A 21,330-nucleotide genomic window follows, 5' to 3' on the forward strand; every position below is an offset into this window, starting at 1 on the left:
AACATGATAAAACCTCAGGAAAAAAAAAAAACCCTAATGAAACAAAGATAAGTAATTTACCTGATAAAGAGTTCAAAGTAATGGTCATAAAGATGCTCACTGAACTTGGGAGAATAAACACGGTGAGAATTTTGACAAAGAGACAGAAATACAAGAGAGTTCCACACAGAAATCACAGAACTGAAAAATATGAACTAAAAAATACACTAGATGTGGGAATTCCCTGGCAGTTCAGTGGTTAGGACTTGGCACTCTCACTGCAGGGGCCCGGGTTCAATCCCTGTGCAGGGAACTAAGATCCCAAAAGCCACACAGTGTAGCCAAACAAACAAACAAAACAAAACACTAGGTGAGTTCAACATCAGACTAGATAAAGCAGAAAAAAGGATCAATGAACCCAAGACAGGGCAGAGGAACTCACCCAAAGAGAGCAGCAAAAAGAAAAAAGAATGATAAAAAAAAAAATAAAGATACCATAAGGGACTTAAAAGAAAACATCAAGCTGAGTAATATTCACACTTTAGGAGTCCCGGAAAAAGAAGAGAGAGAGAAAAGGGCAGAAAACTTATTTTAAGAAATAAGGGCTGAAAACTTGCCTAACCTGGGAAAAGAAAAAGACATCCAGATCCAGGAAGCCCAGACAGTTCCAAATAAGATGAACCCAAAGAGACCCACACTAAGACACATTTATAATTAAAATGCCAAAAGTTAAAAACAAGGAGAGAATCTTAAAAGCAGAAAAAGAAAAAGAATGTTTTATACATAAGGGACCTCATAAGTCTCTCAGTTGATTTTTCAGCAGAAACTGCAGGACAGAAGGGAGTGGCATGATATATTCAAAATCATGAAAGAAAAAAAATTTCTAACCAGTAACACTCTAACCAGCAAAGTTATTCAGAACTAAATAAGAGGTAGAGTTTTCCATACAAGCAAAAGCTAAAGGAGTTCATCACTACTATACCAGTCTTACAAGAAATGTTAAAGGGATTTCTCTAAACTGAAAAGAAACAGCACTAATTACTAACCAGAAAACATATGAAAGTATAAATCTCACTGGTAAAGGTAAATATACATAAAGGTAGTGCACTAACCACTACTAAAACTAGTATGAAGATTAAAACGCAAGGGACTTCCTTGGTGGCGCAGTGGTTAAGAATCCACCTGCCAATGCAGGGGACATGGGTTTGAGCCCTGGTCCGGGAAGATCCCAAATGCCGTGGAGCAAATAAGCCCACGTGCCACATCTACTGAGCCTACACTCTACAACCTGCGAGCCACAACTACTGAGACCACGTGCCACAACTACTGAAGCCCGCACACCTACAGCCCCATGCTCTACAACAAGAGAAGCCACCGCAATGAGAAGCCCATGCACCACAATGAAAAGCCCACGCACCGCAACGAAGAGTAGCCCCCGCTCGCTGTGACTAGAGAAAGCCCGCATGCAGCAACGAAGACTCAACACAGCCAAAAATAAATTTTAGAAAACCTAACAAATAAATTTATTAAAAAAAAAGATTAAAAGGCAAAAGTAGCTAAATCAAGTAAACAACCTAACTTTATACCTCAAGAAAAATCTCAGATAAACAACCTAACTGTACACCTCAAGGCTAGGAAAGGAAGAAACAAGGCCCAAAGTTAGTAGAAGGAAGGAAATAACAAAGAGAAAAAATAAATGAAATAGAAACTAAAACGACAATAGAAAAGATGAGTGAAACCAAGATCTGGTTCTTTGAAAAGATAAAACTGACAAACCTTTAGCTAGACTCACTCAAAATCAAAAATGAAAAAGGAAGCATTACAACTGACAGCACAGAAATACAAAGAATAATAAGAGAGCTACTATGAAAAATTATATGCCAACAATTGGACAACTGAGAAGAAATGGATAAATTCCTAGAAACATACAACCTTCCAAGACTGAATCATGAAGAAACAGAAAATTTGAACAGAATGATTACTAGTAAAGAGATTGAATCAGTAATTTTAAAACTCCCTACAAAGAAAAGTAAAAGACCAGACAACTTCACTGGTGAATTCTACCAAACATTCAAAAAAGAATTAATACCAATCCCTTTCAAACTATGCCAAATAACAGAAAAGAAGCAACACTTCCAAACTCAATTTACAAGGCCAGCATTTCTCAATACCAAAATAGACAAGGACACCACACAAAAAAGAAAATTACAGGTCAATATCACTGATGAACATAGATGCAAAAATCCTCAGCAAAATGTAAGCCAACTGGATTCAACAATACGTATATTAAAAGGATCACATACCATGATCAAGTGGAGTTTATTCCAAAGATATAAGAATGGTTCAACAATCGCAAATCAATGTGATATACCACATCAATAAAATGAACGATAAAAATCACATGATCAAGAGAGACCTTCAAGATGGCAGAGGAGTAAGACATGGAGATCACCTTCCTCCCCACAAATACATCGAAAATACACCTACATGTGGAACAACTCCTACAGAACACCTACTGAGCGCTGGGAGAAGACCTCACACTTCCCAAAAGGCAAGAAAATCCCCATTTACCTGAGTAGTGCAAAAGAAAAAAGAAAAAATGCAGACAAAAGAATAGGGACAAACCTGCACCTCTGGGAAGGAGCTGTGAAGGAGGAAAAGTTTCCACACACTAGGAAGCCCCTTCACTGGCAGAGATGGGGGGTGGGTGGAGGGGAAGCTTTGGAGCCACGGAGGAGAGCGCAGCAACAGGGGTGCAGAGGGCAAAGCAGAGAGATTCCCGCACAGAGGATCAGTGCCGACCAGCACTCACCAACCTGAGACGCTTGTCTGCTTACCCGCCAAGGCAAGTGGGGGCTGGGAGCTGAGGCCTGGGCTTCGGAGGTCAGATCCCAGGGAGAGGACTGGGGTTGGCTGGGTGAACACAGCCTGAAGGGGCTAGGGCGCCACAGCTAGCCAGGAGGGAGTCTGGGAAAAAGTCTGGACCTGCTGAAGAGGCAAAGAGACCATTGTTTTGGGGGTGCACGAGGAGAGGGGATTCCTTCCCCGTGTGCCCACAGAAGGCAGAGCACCGCCTAAATGAGCTCCTGAGATGGGCACCAGCCACAGCTATCAGCTCGGATCTCAGACACGGGCATGAAACGCTAATGCTGCTGCTGCCACCAAAAATCCTGTGTGCCAGCACAGGTCACTACCCACACACCCCCATGAGCCTGTGCAGCATGCCACTACCAGGGTCCCGAGATCCAGGGACAACTTCCCCGGGAGAACACACGGTGTGCCTCAGGCTGTTGCAATGTCATGCTGGCCTCTGCCGCCACAGGCTCGCCCCACATTCCAATTATGACTACTGTACCCCTCCCTCTCCTTGATCTGAGTGAGCAAGAGAGCCCTAATCAGCCGCTACTTTAACCCCCTCCAGTCTGGGCAGGGAACAGATGCCTGAGGGTGACCTACACACAGAGGCAGGGCCAAAAGCAAAGCTGACCCCAGAAGCTGCGCAAAAAAAGAAGAGAAAGGGAAATTTCTCCGTGCAGCCTCAGCATTAGCAGATAAAACCCTACAATCAACTTGATAAACTCTGCATCTGTGGAATACCTGAACAGACAACAAATATTCCCAAAACTGAGGCGGTGGACTTTGGGAGCAACTGTAGACTTGGGGTTTGCTTTCTGCAACTGATTTGTCTCTGATTTTTATGTTTATCTTGGTTTAAGTTTTAGTGCTTGTTATTGTTGGTGGATTTGTTTATTGGTTTGGTTGCTCTCTCTTTTTTTTTTATTTTACTATCTATTTTCTTTATTTTTTTTTTTCTTCCTTTTCTTCTGAGCTGTGTGGCTGGCAGGGTCTTGGTGCTTCAGCCGGGTGTCAGGCATGAGCCTCCAAGGTGGGAGAGCTGAGTCCAGAAGACCACCAGAGACCTCCCGGCCCCACATAATATCAATCAGCGAGAGCTGTCCCAGAGACTCTGTCTCAACGCTAAGACCCAGCTCCACCCAAAGGCCAGCAAGCTCCAGTGCTGGACACGCCATGCCGAACAACTAGCAAAACAGGAACACAACACCACACATTAGCAGAGAGGCTGCCTGAAGTCATACTAAGTTCACAGACACCCCAAAACACACCACCAGACGTGGCCCTGCCCACCAGAAAGACAAGATCCAGCCCCACCCACCAAAACACAGGCACCAGTCCCCTCCACCAGGAAGCCTACACAAGCCACTGAACCAACCTCACCCACTGTGGACAGACACCAAAAACAATGCGAACTACAAACCTGCAGGCTGTGAAAAGGAGACCCCAAACACAGTAAGTTAAACAAAATGAGAAGAAAGAGAAATATGCAGCAGTTGAAGGAGCAAGGTAAAAACCCACCAGACCAAACAAATGAAGAGGAAATAGGCAGTCTACCTGAAAAAGAATTCAGAATAATGATAGTAAAGATGATCCAACATCTTGGAAAGGAAATGGAGCAAATACAAGACACGTTTAACAAGGACCTAGAAGAACTAAAGAGCAAACAAACAATGATGAACAACACAATAAATGAAATTAAAAATTCTCTAGAAGGAATCAATAGCAGAATAACTGAGGCAGAAAACAGAGAAGTGACCTGGAAAATAAAATAGTGGAAATAACTGCCACAGAGCAGAATAAGGAAAAAAGAATGAAAAGAATGGAGGACAGTCATAGAGACCTCTAGGACAACATTAAACACACCAACATTCGAATTGTAGGGGTCGCAGAAGAAAAAGAGAAAAAGAAAGGGCCTGAGAAAATATTTGATGAGATTACAGTTGAAAACTTCCCTAACATGGGAAACGAAATAGTCAATCAAGTCCAGGAAGCACAGAGAGTCCCATACAGGATAAATCCAAGGAAAAACACGCCAAGACACATATTAATCAAACTATCAAAAATTAAACACAAAGAAAAAATACTAAAAGCAGCAAGGGAAAAGCAACAAATAACATACAAGGGAATCCCCATAAGGTTAACAGCTGATCTTTCAGGAGAAACTCTGCAAGCCAGAAGGGAGTGGCAGGACATATTTAAAGTGATGAAAGGGAAAAACCTACAACCAAGATTACTCTACCCAGCACGGATCTCATTCAGATTCGATGGAGAAATCAAAACCTTTACAGACAAGCAAAAGTTAAGGTAATTCAGCACCACCAAACCAGCTTTACAACAAATGCTAAAGGAACTTCTCTAGGCAGAAAACACAAGAAGGAAAAGACCTACAAAAACAAGCCCAAAACAATTAAGAAAATGGCAACAGGAACATACATATTGATAATTACCTTAAAAGTAAATGGACTAAATGCTCCAACCAAAAGACACAGGCTTGTTGAATGGATACTAAAACAAGACCCATATATATGCTGTCTACAAGAGACCCACTTCAGACCTAGGGACACATACAGACTTAAAGTGAGGGGATGGAGAAAGATACTCCATGCAAATGGAGATAAAAAGAAAGCTGGAGTAGCAATTCTCATATCAAACAAAACAGACTTTAAAATAAAGACTATTACAAGAGACAAAGAAGAACACTATGTAATGATCAAGGGGTCAATCCAAGAAGAAGATATAACAATTGTAAATATTTATGCACCCAAGATAGGAGTACCTCAATACATAAGGCAAATGCTAACATCCATAAAAGGGGAAATCAACAGTAACACAATCATAGTAATACAATAACAGCCATAAAAGGGGAAATAGACTTTAACAACCCACTTCCACCAATGGACAAATCATCCAAAATGAAAATAGACAAACACAAGCTTTAAATGACACATTAGACCAGATGGACTTAATTAGTATTTATAGGACATTCCACCCCAAAACAATAAAATACACTTTCTTCTCAAGTGCTCATGGAACATTCTCCAGGATAGATCATATGTTGGGTCACAAATCAAGCCTTGGTAAATTTAAGAAAACTGAAATCGTATCAAGTATATTTTCCAACCACAATGCTATGAGACTAGATATTATGGGAAAAAAACTGTAAAAAATAAAAACACATGGAGGTTAAACAATATGTTACTAAATAACCAAGAGATCACTGAAGAAATCAGAGGAAATCAAAAAATACCTAGAAACAAATGACAACAAAAACATGACGACTCAAAACCTACGGGATGCAGCAAAAGCAATTCTATGAGGCAAGTTTATGCAACACAATCCTACCTCAAAAAACAAGAAAAATCTCAAATAAACAACCTAACCTTACACCTAAAGCAATCAGAGAAGGAAGAACAAAAAAACCCCAAAGTTAACAGAAGGAAGGAAATCATAAAGATCAAATCAGAAATAAATGAAAAAGAAATGAAGAAAACAATAGCAAAGATCAATAAAACTAAAAGCTGGTTCTTTGAGAAGATAAACAAAATTGATAAACCATTAGCCAGACTCATAAAGAAAAAAAGGGAAAGACTCAAATCAACAGAATTAGTAACGAAATAGGAGAAGTAACAATTGACACTGCAGAAATAAAGGAACATGAGATTACTACAAGCAACTATATGCCAATAAAATGGACAACCTGGAAAAAATGGACAAATTCTTAGAAAAGTACAACCTTCTGAGACTAAACCAGGAAGAAATAGAAAATATGAACAGACCAATCACAAGCACTGAAATTGAAACTGTGATTAAAAATCTTCCAAAAAACAAAAGCCCAGGACCAGATGGTTTCACAGGCGAATTCTATCAAACTTTTAGAGAAGAGCTAACACCCATCCTTCTGAAACTCTTCCAAAACAGACCAGAGGGAGGAACACTCCCAAACTCATTCTACAAGGCCATCATCACCCTGATAGCAAAACCAGACAAAGATGTCACAAAAAAAAGAAAACTACAGGCCAATAACACTGATGAACACAGATGCAAAAATCCTCAACAAAATACTAGCAAACAGAATCCAACAGCACATTAAAAGGATCATACACCATGATCAAGTGGCGTTTATCCCAGGAATGCAAGGACTCTTCAATATATGCAAATCAATCAATGTGATACACCATATTAACAAACTGAAGGATAAAAACCATATGATCACCTCAATAGATGCAGAAAAAGCTTTCAACAAAATCCAACACCCATGTATGATAAAAACTCTCCAGAAAGTAGGCACAGACGGAACCTACCTCAACATAATAAAGCCCATATATGACAAACCCACAGCCAACATCGTTCTCAATGGTGAAAAACTGAAACCATTTCCTCTAAGATCAGGAACAAGACAAGGGTGCCCACTCTCATTAGTACTATTCAACATACTTTTCAAAGTTTTACCCACAGCAATCAGAGAAGAAAAAGAAATAAAAGAAATCCAAATTGGAAAAGAAGAAGCAAAACTGTCACTGTTTGCAGATGACATGATACTATACATAGTAAATCTTAAAGATGCCACTACAAAACTACTAGAGCTAATCAGTGAATTTGGTAAAGTTGCAGGATACAAAATTAATGCACAGAAATCCCTGGCATTCCTATACGCTAACAATGAAAGATCAGAAAGAGAAATTAAGGAAACTATCCCATTCACCACTGTAACAAAAAGAACAAAATACCCCAAAATAAACCTGCCTAAGGAGGTAAAAGACCTGTATGCAGAAAATTATAAGACACTGATGAAAGAAATTAAAGATGATACAAATAGATGGAGAGATATACCATGGCCTTGGATTGGAAGAATCAACATTGTGAAAATGACTACACTACCCAAAGCAATCTACAGATTCAATGCAATCCCTATCAAACTACCAATGGCATTCTGTACAGAACTAGAACAAAAAATTTTACAATTTGTATGGAAACACAAACGACCCTGAATAGCCAAAGCAATCCTGAGAAAGAAAAACAGAGTTGGAGGAATCAGGCTCTCTGACTTCAGATTATACTACAAAGCTACAGTAATCAAGACAGTATAGTACTGGCACAAAAACAGAAATATAGATCAATGGAACAGGATAGAAAGCCCAGAGATAAACCCACACACATATGGTCACCTTATCTTTGATAAAGGTGGCAAGAATATACAATGGAGAAAAGACAGCCTCTTCAATAAGTGGTGCTGGGAAAACTGGACAGCTACATGTAAAAGAATGAAATTAGAAACTTCCTAACACCATACACAAAAATAAACTCAAAATGGATTAAAGACCTAAATGTAAGGCCAGCCACCATAAAACTCTTAGAGGAAAACATAGGAAGAACACTCTATGACATATATCACAGCATGATCCTTTTTGACCCACCTCCTAGAGAAATGGAAATAAAAACAAAAATAAATAAACGGGACCTAATGAAACTTAAAAGCTTCTACACAGCAAGGGAAACCATAAACAAGACGAAAAGTCAACCGTCAGAATGGGAGAAAATATTTGCAAACGAAGCAACTGACAAAGGATTAATCTCCAAAATATACAAGCAGCTCATGCAGCTCAATGTTAAAAAAACAAACAACCCAATCCAAAAATGGGCAGAAGACCTAAATAGACATTTCCCCAAAAAAGATATACAGATTGCCAACAAACACATGAAAAGATGCTCAACATCACTAATCATTAGAGAAATGCAAATCAAAACCACAGTGAGGTATCACACCAGTCAGAATAGCCATCATCAAAAAATCTACAAACAATAAATACTGGAGAGGGTGTGGAGAAAAGGGAACCCTCTTGCACTGTTGGTGGGAATGTAAATTAATACAGCCATTATGGAGAACAGTATGGAGGTTCCTTAAAAAACTAAAAATAGAACTACCATATGACCCAGTAATCTCACTACTGGGCATGTACCCTGAGAAAACCATAATTCAAAAAGAGACATATGCCACAATGTTCACTGCAGCACTATTTACAATAGCCAGGACATGGAAGCAACCTAAGTACCCACTGACAGAAGAATGGATAAAGAAGATGTGGCACATATATACAGTGGAATATTACTCAGAAGAAACGAAATTGAGTTATTTGTAGTGAGGTGGATGGACCCAGAGTCTGTCATACAGAGTGAAGTAAGTTAGAAAGATAAAAACAAATACCATATGCTAACACATATATATGGAATCTTAAAAAAACGGTTCTGATGAACCTAGGGGCAGGACAGGAATAAAGACACAGACGTAGACAATGAACTTGAGGACACGGGGAGGGGGAAGGGTAAGCTGGGGCAAAGTGAGAGAGTGGCATGGACATATATACACTACCAAATGTAAAATAGATAGCTGGTGGGAAGCAGCCTGACAGCACAGGGAGATCAGCTCAGTGCTTTGTGACCACCTAGAGGGGTGGGATGGGGAGGGTGGGAGGGAGACACAAGAGGGAGGGCATACATGGATATATGTATACATATAGCTGATTCACTTTGTAATACAACAGAAACTAACACAACATTGTAAAGTAATTATACTCCAATAAAGATGTTTAAAAAAATCATATGATCACCTCAATAGATACAGAAAAGGCATTTGACAAAATTCATCATCCATTTATGATAAAAAAAAAGTCTCAACAAAGTTGGTACAGAGGGAACATACTTCAACATAACAAAGACCATATATGACAAGCCCACAGCCAACATCACAGTTAATGGCGAAAACCTGAAAGCGTTTCCTCTAAGATTAGGAGGAAGGCAAGGATGCCCAGTATTGCCACTTCTATTCAACACAGTATTAGAAGTCATAGCCAGCACAATTAGGCAAGAAAAAGAAATAAAAGACATCCAAATTGGAAAAGAAGAACTGCCACTATTTGCAGATGACATGGTGTAATATATAAGAAACAATAAAGACTCCACCAAAAAATAGAAATAAAAAAATGTTAGAACTAATAAATAAGTTCAGTAAAGTTGCAGGATACAAAAATCAATATACAGAAATCTGTTACATTTCTATACACTAATAATGAAATATCAGAAAGAGAAATTAAGAAAACAATCCCATTTACAAGTGCATCAATAAGAATAAAATAACTAGGAATAAAGTTAACTAAGGAGGTTAAAAGTCCTGTACAATGAAAACTGTAAGACACTGATGAAGGAAATGGAAGAAGACACAAAGAAATGGTAAGATATTTCATGCTCGTGGATTGTTAGAATATTGTGAAAATGTCCATATTACCCAAAGCAATCTACAGATTCAGTGCAAACCCTATCAAAATTCCAATGCCATTTTTTCACAGGAATAGAACAATTCTAAAATTTGTATGGTACCACAAAAGACCCCAAATAGCCAAAGCAGTCTTAAGGAAGAAGAACAAACCCGGAGGATTAACACTCTCTGATTTCAAACTATATTACAAAGCTATAGCAATTGAAATTGTAATGGTGCTGGCATAAAAACACAAACACAGATCAAGGCAACAGAACAAAAAGCTCAGAAATAAACCCACACATACATAAGTTAATTTATAACAAAGGAGCCAAGACTATTCAATGGGGAAAGGATGGTCTCTTTCATCAACAGTGCTGGGAAAACTGGAGAGCAACATGAAAAAGAATGAAACTCAACCACTATCTTGTATCATACACTCAAGATGGATTATAGACTTGAATCTAAGACCTGAAAGCATAAAACGCCTAGAAGAAAACAGTAAGCTACTTGAAAATGGTCTTGAGGATATTTTGAATCTGACACCAAATGCAAAGACAGCAAAAGCAAAAATAAGTAAGTGGGACTACATCAAACTAAAAAGCTTCTACACAGCAAAGGAAACCATCAACAAAATAAAAAGGCAACCTACTGAATGGGAGGGAGTATTTGCAAATCATAAATTTGATGAGAGGTTAATATCCAAAATATATGGGCTTCCCTGGTGGCGCAGTGGTTAAGAATCTGCCTGCCAATGCAGGGGACATGGGTTCGAGCCCTGGTCTGGGAAGATCCCACATGCTGCAGAGCAACTAAGCCCGTGCGCCACAACTACTGAGCCTGTGCTCTAGAGCCCGCGGGCCACAACTACTGAGCCAGCGTGCCACAACTACTGAAGCCCGCGCACCTAGAGCCTGTGCTCCGCAAAAAGAGAAGCCACAGCAACGAGAAGCCTGCACACCGCAACAAAGAGTAGTCCCTGTTCTCCACAATTAGAGAAAGCCTGCGTGCAGCAACGAAGACCCAACGCAGCCAAAAATAAATTAATTAAAAAAATATATATATATGTAAAGAATTCATACAACTCAACAGCAAAAAAAACAGTCCAATTAAAAAATGGGCAGGGCTTCCCTGGTGGCGCAGTGGTTGAGAATCTGCCTGCCAATGCAGGGGACACGGGTTCGAGCCCTGGTCTGGGAAGATCCCACATGCCACGGAGCAACTGGGGCCCGTGAGCCACAATTACTGAGCCTGCGCGTCTGGAGCCTGTGCTCCGCAACAAGAGAGGCCACGATGGTGAGAGGCCCGCGCACCGCGATGAAGAGTGGTCCCCACTTGCCGCAACTAGAGAAAGCCCTCGCACAGAAACGAAGACTCAACACAGTCATAAATAAATAAAGAACGTGAATTTCTTTAAAAAAAAAAAAAAAAAAAATGGGCAGAGGATTTGAATAGACTTTTTGCCAAAGACGACATACAGATGGCCAACACACATGAAAAGATGCTCAACATCAGTAACATCAGGGAAATGTAAATTAAAACCACAATGAAATATTCCCTTACACTGGTTAGAATGGCTATTACCAAAAAGATGAGAAATAACAAGTGTTAGAGAGGATATGGAGAAAAGGGAACCCCTGCACACTGTTGCTGGTGGAAATGTATAATGGTGCAGTCATTATAGAAAACAGTATGAAGGTTCCTCAAAAAATAAAACTACCATAGGATCCAGCAATTCCACTTCTGGGTAGGTATCTGAAGAAAACAAAAAAAGTAACTTGAAAAGATATATGCACCCCCATGTTCACTGAATTATTATTTACAATGGCCAAGATATGGAAAAAACACCTAAGTGTCCATCAACAAATAAATGGATAAAGAAAATGTGTATAATACACAAAATATATACATAATGGAATAGTATTCAACCATAAAAAAGAATGAAATATTACCATTTGCACAACATGGATGAACCTAGAGGGTATTATGCTAAGTGAAATAAGCAGAGAAAGACAAATTCGTATGATCTCACTTATATGTGGAATCTTTCAACAACAACAATAAACTCAGAGATAAAACAAACTGGTGGTTGCCAGAGGTAGAAAATGGGTAAAATGGGTGAAGGGGGTCAAAAGGTAAGAACTTCCAGTTATAAAAAAAAGTAAGTCATGCGGATGTAATGTACAGCATGGTGACTATAGTTGATACTGTACTGCATATTTGAAAGTTGCTAAGAGAGTTAATCTAGAAAGTTCTCATCACAAGAAAAAAAATTCTGTAACTATGCATGGTTAACTAGACTTACTGGAATGATCATTTTGCAATATATAAAAATATCAAATTATATTATACCCCTGAAACAAATATATGGTATATGTCAATTATGCCTCAATAACAAAAAAAGAATGATAGAACAGAAGATCCATAATAGCCTACATTATAATAAGGCTCTAGTCTAATGTTCTCTGCTGCCAGTTTCAAATCTTCTGAATTAACAGGAGATAAGACCTCTAGGCATCTCTGACAAATGTTACCTGTAACTTATTATCAAGGTATCAAGATAATAGAAAACATTACTACTATTAGTTTATTATAAATATATAAACTATTTACAAATTATCAAGGAAAAACAACTCAAGTCTTCAGCAATGAAATTTTCAATTTATTCAACAATTTTTTCAATTGTTGAAAACAGCAGTTTAACAGGCAATTAAAAGGAAAGAATCTCATGATCTTTGGAGCTTAAAATAAAAAAAGTCCTTGACAACACGGTCATCAATATCTATGTTCGGCCACAAATATATGAACTAGTACCAACAGGAAGTTACTTACAACTCAATCTCACCAATTTATTTCAACAAATATCCCTCAAATAATAGCACAGTTCTTGGCCAAAGAGAATCAGAGGTCAGTACAACAAATAAAAGTGAAATGAACTATAACCTACTACTGTTCCCACTTACATCACAGACATGTTGGGGCAGAGAAAATACAAATGCAATCTTTGTTTCAGTCTTCAAAAAAAATAATAGTAAAATAAAATTCAGTCTCTGAATACCTACTATGCACAAGGCACTAGAGTTTAAAATGTGATGTATCAGCTGGTAATACAGGAATCATGCCTACCTCCACCTATTTACCACTCATCACAAAACCAACTTTCAAAGGATAGGATTGTCTTGTCTATGCATTTTGCCTCCTAGTGATGGGCTTAACTCAAAGAGAAGGGGCAAAACAATGTTTTTATGTTTGCAAGGCTACTGTATTACATTAAAAATTAGGGCTCTTCAACCACAAGAGGCACCAATACTCTCCAAGTTTTTACAGCAGCTTTTTCTTCAAAGTAGATAATTTTTTTTTTAAAGTGGAGCTTTTCTAAAGTATATTTAAACTGAAAACTCTACATTTAACAAAACATAGTAAAGTATTTTATTTTCACTGTTAACGGAACTGTAAAGATAGCTCTCTCCCCTAAGCCACGATAATGTTTCTATCTAATCGGTTTTTGCCTTAACCAGATGACAATGTTTTATATAAACTGCCTTTACTTCTTTCTTAGAGTTATTCTACAGGCTTGAGTGTTAGCACATAGTAGGTTCAAAGGAACATTTTTAAAGAGTGAAAAGCAAGGGTCTATCTCTTCCACCCTTTAGTTTATCACCCTTTGTTCACTGAGTTCCCACACCTTAGCTTGCAACCTCTATTGCTTCAACCCCCTGAAACAGCGGTCCCCAACCTTTTTGGCACCAGGGACCAGTTTCGTGGAAGACAATTTTTCCATGGACCGGGTGGTGGGGGGCGGTTCAGGCGGTAATGTGAGCAATGAGGAGCGGCAGATGAAGCTTCGCTCACTGGTCCACCGCTCACCTCCTGCTGTGCGGTACCGGTCCGCAGCCCGGGTGTTGCGGACCCCTGCTCTAAAACACCCATCCAACCTCATTTCCTGTCTTTGGGGTAAATTGACCTCATCTTCAAAGAAACCCTCTGCCTCTTCCACAAAATCTCCTATGCCGTTCAGTGTTGTTCTGCATTTCTAGGCTTAGTGTGTGGAAGACTGGAACTAAGGACATGAGATTGGAAATAAGGACACAGACTGAAGTTCGTCAGATATCCAGCCATACTTCTGAGGTCACAAAAACCAAGGTAAAAATTAAATTTACCATGGCCATAATACAGTGAACAAGATACAGGGCTGCCTCCTCAGAACTTTGGAAAATACACAGAAAAGCAAAAATTAACTTCTCTAATTTATTTAAGCAGATAAACAATAAACACCATCATACACTGCTGAGGCCCTAACTTCAAAAGAGAAGAAAAGTGTCAATCGCAATATAAGCCATTCACTACAGGAACTATATCTATCTATGGCATCAGGAAGGCTTATCAATGTGCACCAAAAGGTTTTCTACACTGTCCATCTGTTGAGAACTGACCTCATTAGGAAGGCTGACGATCCAAGCCCTAAAGCATCTTATCAAAAAACTAAATAATCTTGCTTTACAACCTGTAACAGATATAAGGAATCTTTTTAGTGAGCAGACTTCTGAGTAGGAAAAGCTTTATTTAAAACACTACACTAAAGGTGGCAACTGTAAGGAAAGCCAAACAGGATGTGCTTAGCATATTAACAGAGTTTATTAACTTAAGAATGTGATTTTAAGTATCCCGAGTTTGAGAGATAAAACTGAATTTTTTTTCCCTTTTTTTAAATTAATTAATTTATTTTTGGCTGTGCTGGGTCTTTGTTGCTGCGCGCAGGCTTTCTCTAGTTGCGGCGAGCGGGGGCTACTCTTTGTTGCGATGCACTGGCTTCTCATTGCGGTGGCTTCTCTTGTTGCGGAGCATGGGCTCTAGGCGCATGGGCTTCAGTAGTTGTGGCTCTAGGTGCACGGGTTTCAGCAGTTGTGGCTTGCGGGCTCTAGAGCACAGGCTCAGTAGTTGTGGCGCACGGGCTTAGCTGCTCCGCGGCATGTGGGATCTTTCCGGACCGGGGATCGAACCCGTGTCCCCTGCATTGGCAGGCGGATTCTTAACCACTGCGCCACCAGGGAAGTCCTCCCTTAACTCTCTATGCAATCTTTTGTTAAAAAAAATATCATTAACATTGTACTTGTATCCTAGGACATCAACATGTAAATTGGCTAGTAATTCCTGTTTTGTTCTTCTCTAAGGCATTTGACTATCTATAGTATTACTAAATCTGATTTGCACAATCTGTAAATATTGTGAAACAGTGAAAGAGGTTTCAAAGTATTCTGAAGAAAATATACAGAAGTCTGGTCAATTTCCACACACTCTTGGCCACTTAAATAACATTTCTAATTAGGTTATAAGTAAAGAGGATTTCATTATATTACACTTTTGTTTAAAATGGCCTCCATCCCTATACTGGTACTGTCAAGAGAGAAAAACTATGTTTATTACTGCTCTCTATAAGCTATTCTAAGCACTCTACGCACAGTAGTCTACCTCATTTAGAGAAACTATGAGGTTTTGATTTTATTATAAATATCCAAATTTATTAGACATATGAATATACACATTCCTCTGAAATAATTCCTCAACCAATGAATGACTGAAAACTTCCAAGCTGAAAATGATAACACACTTGGGCAAATAAAGACCTTCTTTCCTGGGAAATGACTTCTTAAATCCTATCCTGGAAAAGAGGAAGAAAAAAAAAAAATAGAGTATGTCTCACACAATCATAGTTTAAGTGACGAACATGCCATTTTATTTTAAATAAATAATACTAGTGATTCAAATTATCATAAGCATTAGACCAATGACAACACAGGCCCTCTAGTATATTTTAACACATTAATTAGCATTCTTTTAACTATTTTTCATTTCTAACCTGTAACTTTTACTTTTTTTACTATTTTTTTTCTATTTTTTAAGAAATTTTTATACAACTTTTAAACATTACTGTCCTAACCTGTGACTTTTAAAGACCTAGAGTTGGAAAATTGGTGTTTTAGACATAGCCATGTGATGGTAATATTTTCCCCCAATTGTTTCCTACCTTCTCGCACACAGTAAACAAGCCATTCTAGAATCAGACACATCATCATCCAACATACATAATTAGAGAAACTACATGTGTACTTTTAGATTTACATTGTTTAATAAATCCAAGTGACATTTTGTGTTAATTCCAAAATAAGTTCATCCACTAGATAAAGAAAATAAAAACTAAAAATTCTAAGTCTCAAACTGAATAATAAGTTTTAATAAAATCATCTTTCTATACAATTTTTTTTTATGACTCATGATCAGGAGTGAGAGATTATAGAATTGTGAAATCAGACTAAAAATCTAACTAAACAATGTTTCTGAATGGCTATTATAAATAATACAGACTTTAGGGACTCATTCAGAGACACATTTGATTCTGAAATGTATTATTCAGTGTTGTTTTTACTAAGTGTACCATCCATGGGACTTAACAATCTTTTGTTAAGTTCTTTGTCACAGGAATGAAATCTGCATTTGCTGGTCTGTAATTGGCATTTTGGAGAACAGGCAAAACAGTGAAGCATGGTTCCCTGTTGGTTCATCCAAGGTCAAGAAAAAGAATCATATTCCCAACCCCTCCAATATAATTTAAGTTCATGATCCTAATGGCTCAAACTCATCCTAGTCAAGTTCAAACTTTGAATTTCTTACGAATATATCTATTGATGTCCTCTGGATACTTTAGGATTAAAAAATTTAAATCACAAACTGCAAAATGAATAATCAAGTACTAGGTGTTTGATCTTAATATTTGTGTCAGCCTAAGTTTACAATAGTTGAAGTGTTTAATTCTTAAAAATGTATTGAAGCTTTCTATTTGTAATGCCCCTTTAGGTTCTATCAGACACTTGAATAAGACAAAAGCTTTGTCCTCAATGAGCTGACAAAACAAATATAGAAAAACTATACTACAAGACATGGTGGAGATGCCATGAAGAAAGTTTTGGAAAACACCATGGACCTTTAGAGAAGGGAGATCACAATCTATTTTGGGTCAGAGAAAACAACTTGAACCAAGTCATGGGGAAATGGGAAGTGAGCAAGAAACATGTTTAGGAAACAACGAAAGACACAGCTTGGCTAGAGTCCAGTGCACAGGGAGGAAATAAGACTTCAAAGACAGGAGCCATGCTGCCTGTAAAGGGCTCTGAAGTCAGGCTGAGGACATATAATAAAGCCACTGTGTGTGGCTGTGCTACAAGCAAGACTGTGCCTCCTGGGGGTGTGAAAGTAACGAATAAATTACACTGAAAGCATAGGGACATAACATATTACTAAAGCCTGCAATAAATCAGAAAAGGGAATAACGGGGATCTGAACCAGGTGGCCCCCAGGTGACAGTGGGAATGGAAAGGTGATGTTTCACTTAAAATCTACTGGACGTGGTAAAGGAGTTGGTATTTGGAGCAATGAAGGCAGGGGAGGGGGAGTGGGAAGCCGGCGCCACAGTTCTTAATCTGGATGACCAGAAGAAACTAAATACCTAAGTGCCCTAACAAAAATAGGAAGTCAAGGGGAAGAACTGAGCTTTTGGTATTGTTAGTTCAGGGGAAGGCGGTGCAAATGAGATTCTGGTCTGGACTTGTTACATTTAAGGACTCAGTTGCAAACATTTGGCACGCAATTAGAAACATCACTAGAGTACTGAAGAACGCTCCATCCTGAGGAGATTTCAGCCCTCTCCACAGACAGGATAGTTAAAAGCAGTGTGAGTAAACAAGGCAAAAATGAAAACATAGATGGAGACAGATTGGAGAATGACTCCATTTAGAGAATGGGGGGGGGGACAAATTAAACTAACTACGGATCTCAGGTAAGACAAGAAGCAAAATGTCGGAAGATGGCTCTTATCAGACATTCTAGCGAATGTCTGATAAGAGTCTCAAAAGGGAGTAGCTATCTTTAGCATCAAACACTAAAAAGGACCCAAGAAAGAAAAGTATTGAGAAAAATAAAAGCCCACTGGGATGTGGCACTGAGAAGTTCCGTGATGTTTAAGAAGTCAGGAGGTAACAATTTGGAAAGGGGAGATGGCAACAGAGAGGAGTCATTGATCTTAGAAGTCTTTTAAAAAGGACAGTGGACTTCTCTATCTTACTTCCTAGGCAAAGAAATACAGTAAAACTCTAATGAAATCCAATAGTGCAAACCCACTGGAGGAGAAAAAAAATCCCTTATTTATTACTATTTGATGATTTCCATCGTGTAAGTACTACCACCATGGCTGATTTCAAGATGCCAATGGTTGGCAAAATTCCTGAAAATTTAGTAATAACTCTGGACCACCACTGCAAACTGCTACTCTGTGGTCTACTCTGCAACTCAGCAATTCCGTGACAGCCTTCCTCTAAACTCAACTGATACTTAATTATTCTCTGGGACAACCTTGCAGCAATTCACAGAAGTCTACCCAACTCTTGTTACATATTGCTTTCTCAACTGTATTACAACTGAAAAGGGTTAGATGTTGAAAGCCAAATGGCTCCCAGGCATGCCTGTCTTCACGAACAAGGAAACAACAAGAATCGTATACTCCAAAAAGCCTTCAGATGACCTTTTTTATAATTGTTTCCTTTGTTAATGTCATCGCCCCATATAAATCTGAGATGTCTTGAGAATAGGGAACTTGATTCAAAGACTTCAGTTTTCCCACAATCCACTTGGTTCTTGGGATAGTTCTACTGTTGATTAACCAATTTAAAAAAAAATTTTAAAGTGAGCTCTGTATCAATGAAGGATTAAATAACGAAGTATCAGTGGAATAAGCAAAAGAAACGTGAACCAAACATCCTAGTAGGCCCAATCGCGGTGAGAGGCAGCAGAGATATGGGAAAGCTCCTTAGACTAAATCCAGATACCTAGGGGGCTCCAATCCATCCCTGCTACTTGCCGGTGGGGTGCTAGCAGCAGTCCCAGTTGCAGTTCTACCTGAAAAATGGAAACAGTAACACCTAGCACACAGGGTCGACCTTAAGGTTTAACATGAACACATTAGGGAACACTCAGCAGCAACAGGTGCTTGCTTGGTACAGTTCACAATGCCATACCAGTCTGTACACTGGACATTGCTCAAGTGTACCGCCAAGAGCACCAAGGAGGCCCACCTCTAACAAGGGACTGTGGCTGGTGAGCTGCTAAGGATAGTTTGTAGTCTGTCCCCAGTGACCTCCTGCTATCACCCAAAACCACAAATTCCTTTCACCGTTGTGCCCTGGACTCCCAAGTCCCACAACAACATGGAGGCCAAAGAGTCCTCCTAAAAGCAATCCGAGAGCCAAAAATGTTGTGACAAAGGAGAGGGTAACAAGCTAACAGCTTCCGACTTGTATTCACACGGCCTGCAGCATCTTACCTCAACAAGGAAGTTCATCAACAAACCAAAATAATGGACCTATTCATCATAAAAACATAACTCAAGGGAAGAACCTAGTTTCTAATATTTCACAACTTTTCCCCTCTGTCATCTTTCCAAATACCCCTGTCTATCATGATACTTTATATTCCCTTCTGTCATTTAGGTTATGTTTCATATGCTAATTTCTCCCGACATCTGAAAAAGAATTGTTGTCAAAATATTAAACATATATGGGGGTAGCATAGAAGTTTATTTACTTTCCAATCTGAATGACTGGCCTTGAGAAATACGGCAATAATGTTCATAGCAATTTAATTTTTCCACTAATTAACTGCTATTCATCTACTGCCAAGTGCATAAAGTTACATGTAGAAAAGAATAAAAACATAGTATATCTGTATATCAAAAAGCTTCCCATTAGAACCCTCCTACACTGTTGATGGGAATGTAAACTGGTGCAGCCACTATGGAAAACAGTATGGAGATTGCTTAAAAAGCTAAAAATAGAGCTACCATATGACCCAGCAATCCCACTCCTGGGCATATATCCAGAAAAGATGAAAACTCAAATTTGAAATGATACATGCACCCCGATGTTCACAGCAGCACTATTTACAAGTGCTGGAAGACACGGAAACAACCTAAATGTCCATCAACAGATGAATGGATAAAGAAAATGTGGTATATATATACATTGTGTGTGTGTATATATACACACACACACACAATGGAATATTAGCCATAAAAACTAATGAAATATGACCGTTTGCAGCAACATGGATGGACCTAGAGATTATCATACTAAGTGAACTAAATCAGAGGAAAACAACTATCACATGATGCCACTTACACGTGGAATCCTAAAAAAAATGATACAAATGAACTTATTTACAAAACAGAAACAGATTCAGACACAGAAGACAAACTTATTACCAAAAGGGAAGGGGGGAGGGATAAATTAGGAGTTTGGGATTACCAGATACACACCACTATATATAAAATAGATAAACAACAGGACCTACTGTATGGCACAAGGAACTATATTCAATATCTTGTAATAACCTATAATGGAAAAAATCCGAAAAGAATATATATATATATATATATATATATATGCACTGACTGAATCACTTTGCTGTACACCTGAAACTAACACAACATAGTAAATCAACTGCACTTCAATAAAATAAAAATTTTAAAAAAAGCTTCCCATTAGACATCTGTCCCCCCACTTCCATAAAGTTTCCTACACATATGTGTCTTCTGAGAAGCAAACGCACACATCTCTCCAGTAACGCCAGAACACTTGGAAGCAAAGGAAGATCTCCATTTGAGAGATTGACTCTGAACTTGCTACCCATATCGTGTTAATTTTCTTTCTATAAAGTATCTGTAAATTAAACGTTTTCTGAAAGCTCAAGCCACAGACTCACTCCCCCAACCCCTTTCCCCCATTCTGGGCTCCTCCTTTCCCCGACATCCCCATCCCTCCCGCGGCTTCTGGGGTGAACCTGGGCTCGCCATCCAACACTGTCCCGAGGAAGCGCCGCCCCTTCCTCAGGCTCCCGAGACGCTCGGCCGGGTGGCACTTTCGTTCTCGCCCCGGGCTGGACCGAGCACAGCGCGTACCTGAGGTCCGAAGCCGCGCTCGAAAGTGGACAGAGTGACTCAGCCGTTTCCCGTGACTCGAGTCAGGTGCAGGGACGCCGGTCAGCACTCGCGGGCCGCGCTGGGGCAGGGCTGGGGTCCGCAGCCGTCTCTGCCCGGAAGGAGACCTCAGCGGACGACCAGCCCGGACTGAGTGCCGGGTCAGCCCCGCCGCCCGCCCCGCCGAGCCGCTGACACGACCCCGCGGCGGCCCCTCCGCGCGGGG

At 39.3% G+C, this 21,330-nt stretch overlaps 1 protein-coding gene and 1 long non-coding RNA gene across 2 annotated transcripts in view; both read right to left on the minus strand.

Annotated features, from left to right (window-relative positions):
- ABHD5 (abhydrolase domain containing 5, lysophosphatidic acid acyltransferase) overlaps window positions 1-21,330 on the minus strand; it is a 49,731-nt gene that overhangs the window by 27,959 nt on the left and 442 nt on the right.
- On the minus strand, window positions 14,626-21,173 carry LOC132374874 (uncharacterized). The gene is made up of 2 exons (XR_009505788.1): window positions 21,087-21,173; window positions 14,626-15,743 (listed from the first exon to the last, which is right to left on the minus strand). It is a non-coding gene; the product is annotated as an uncharacterized LOC132374874 (long non-coding RNA).

This window comes from Balaenoptera ricei, chromosome 11 (genome assembly GCF_028023285.1).
Source record: "Balaenoptera ricei isolate mBalRic1 chromosome 11, mBalRic1.hap2, whole genome shotgun sequence".
Taxonomy (NCBI): Eukaryota; Metazoa; Chordata; class Mammalia; order Artiodactyla; family Balaenopteridae; genus Balaenoptera; species Balaenoptera ricei.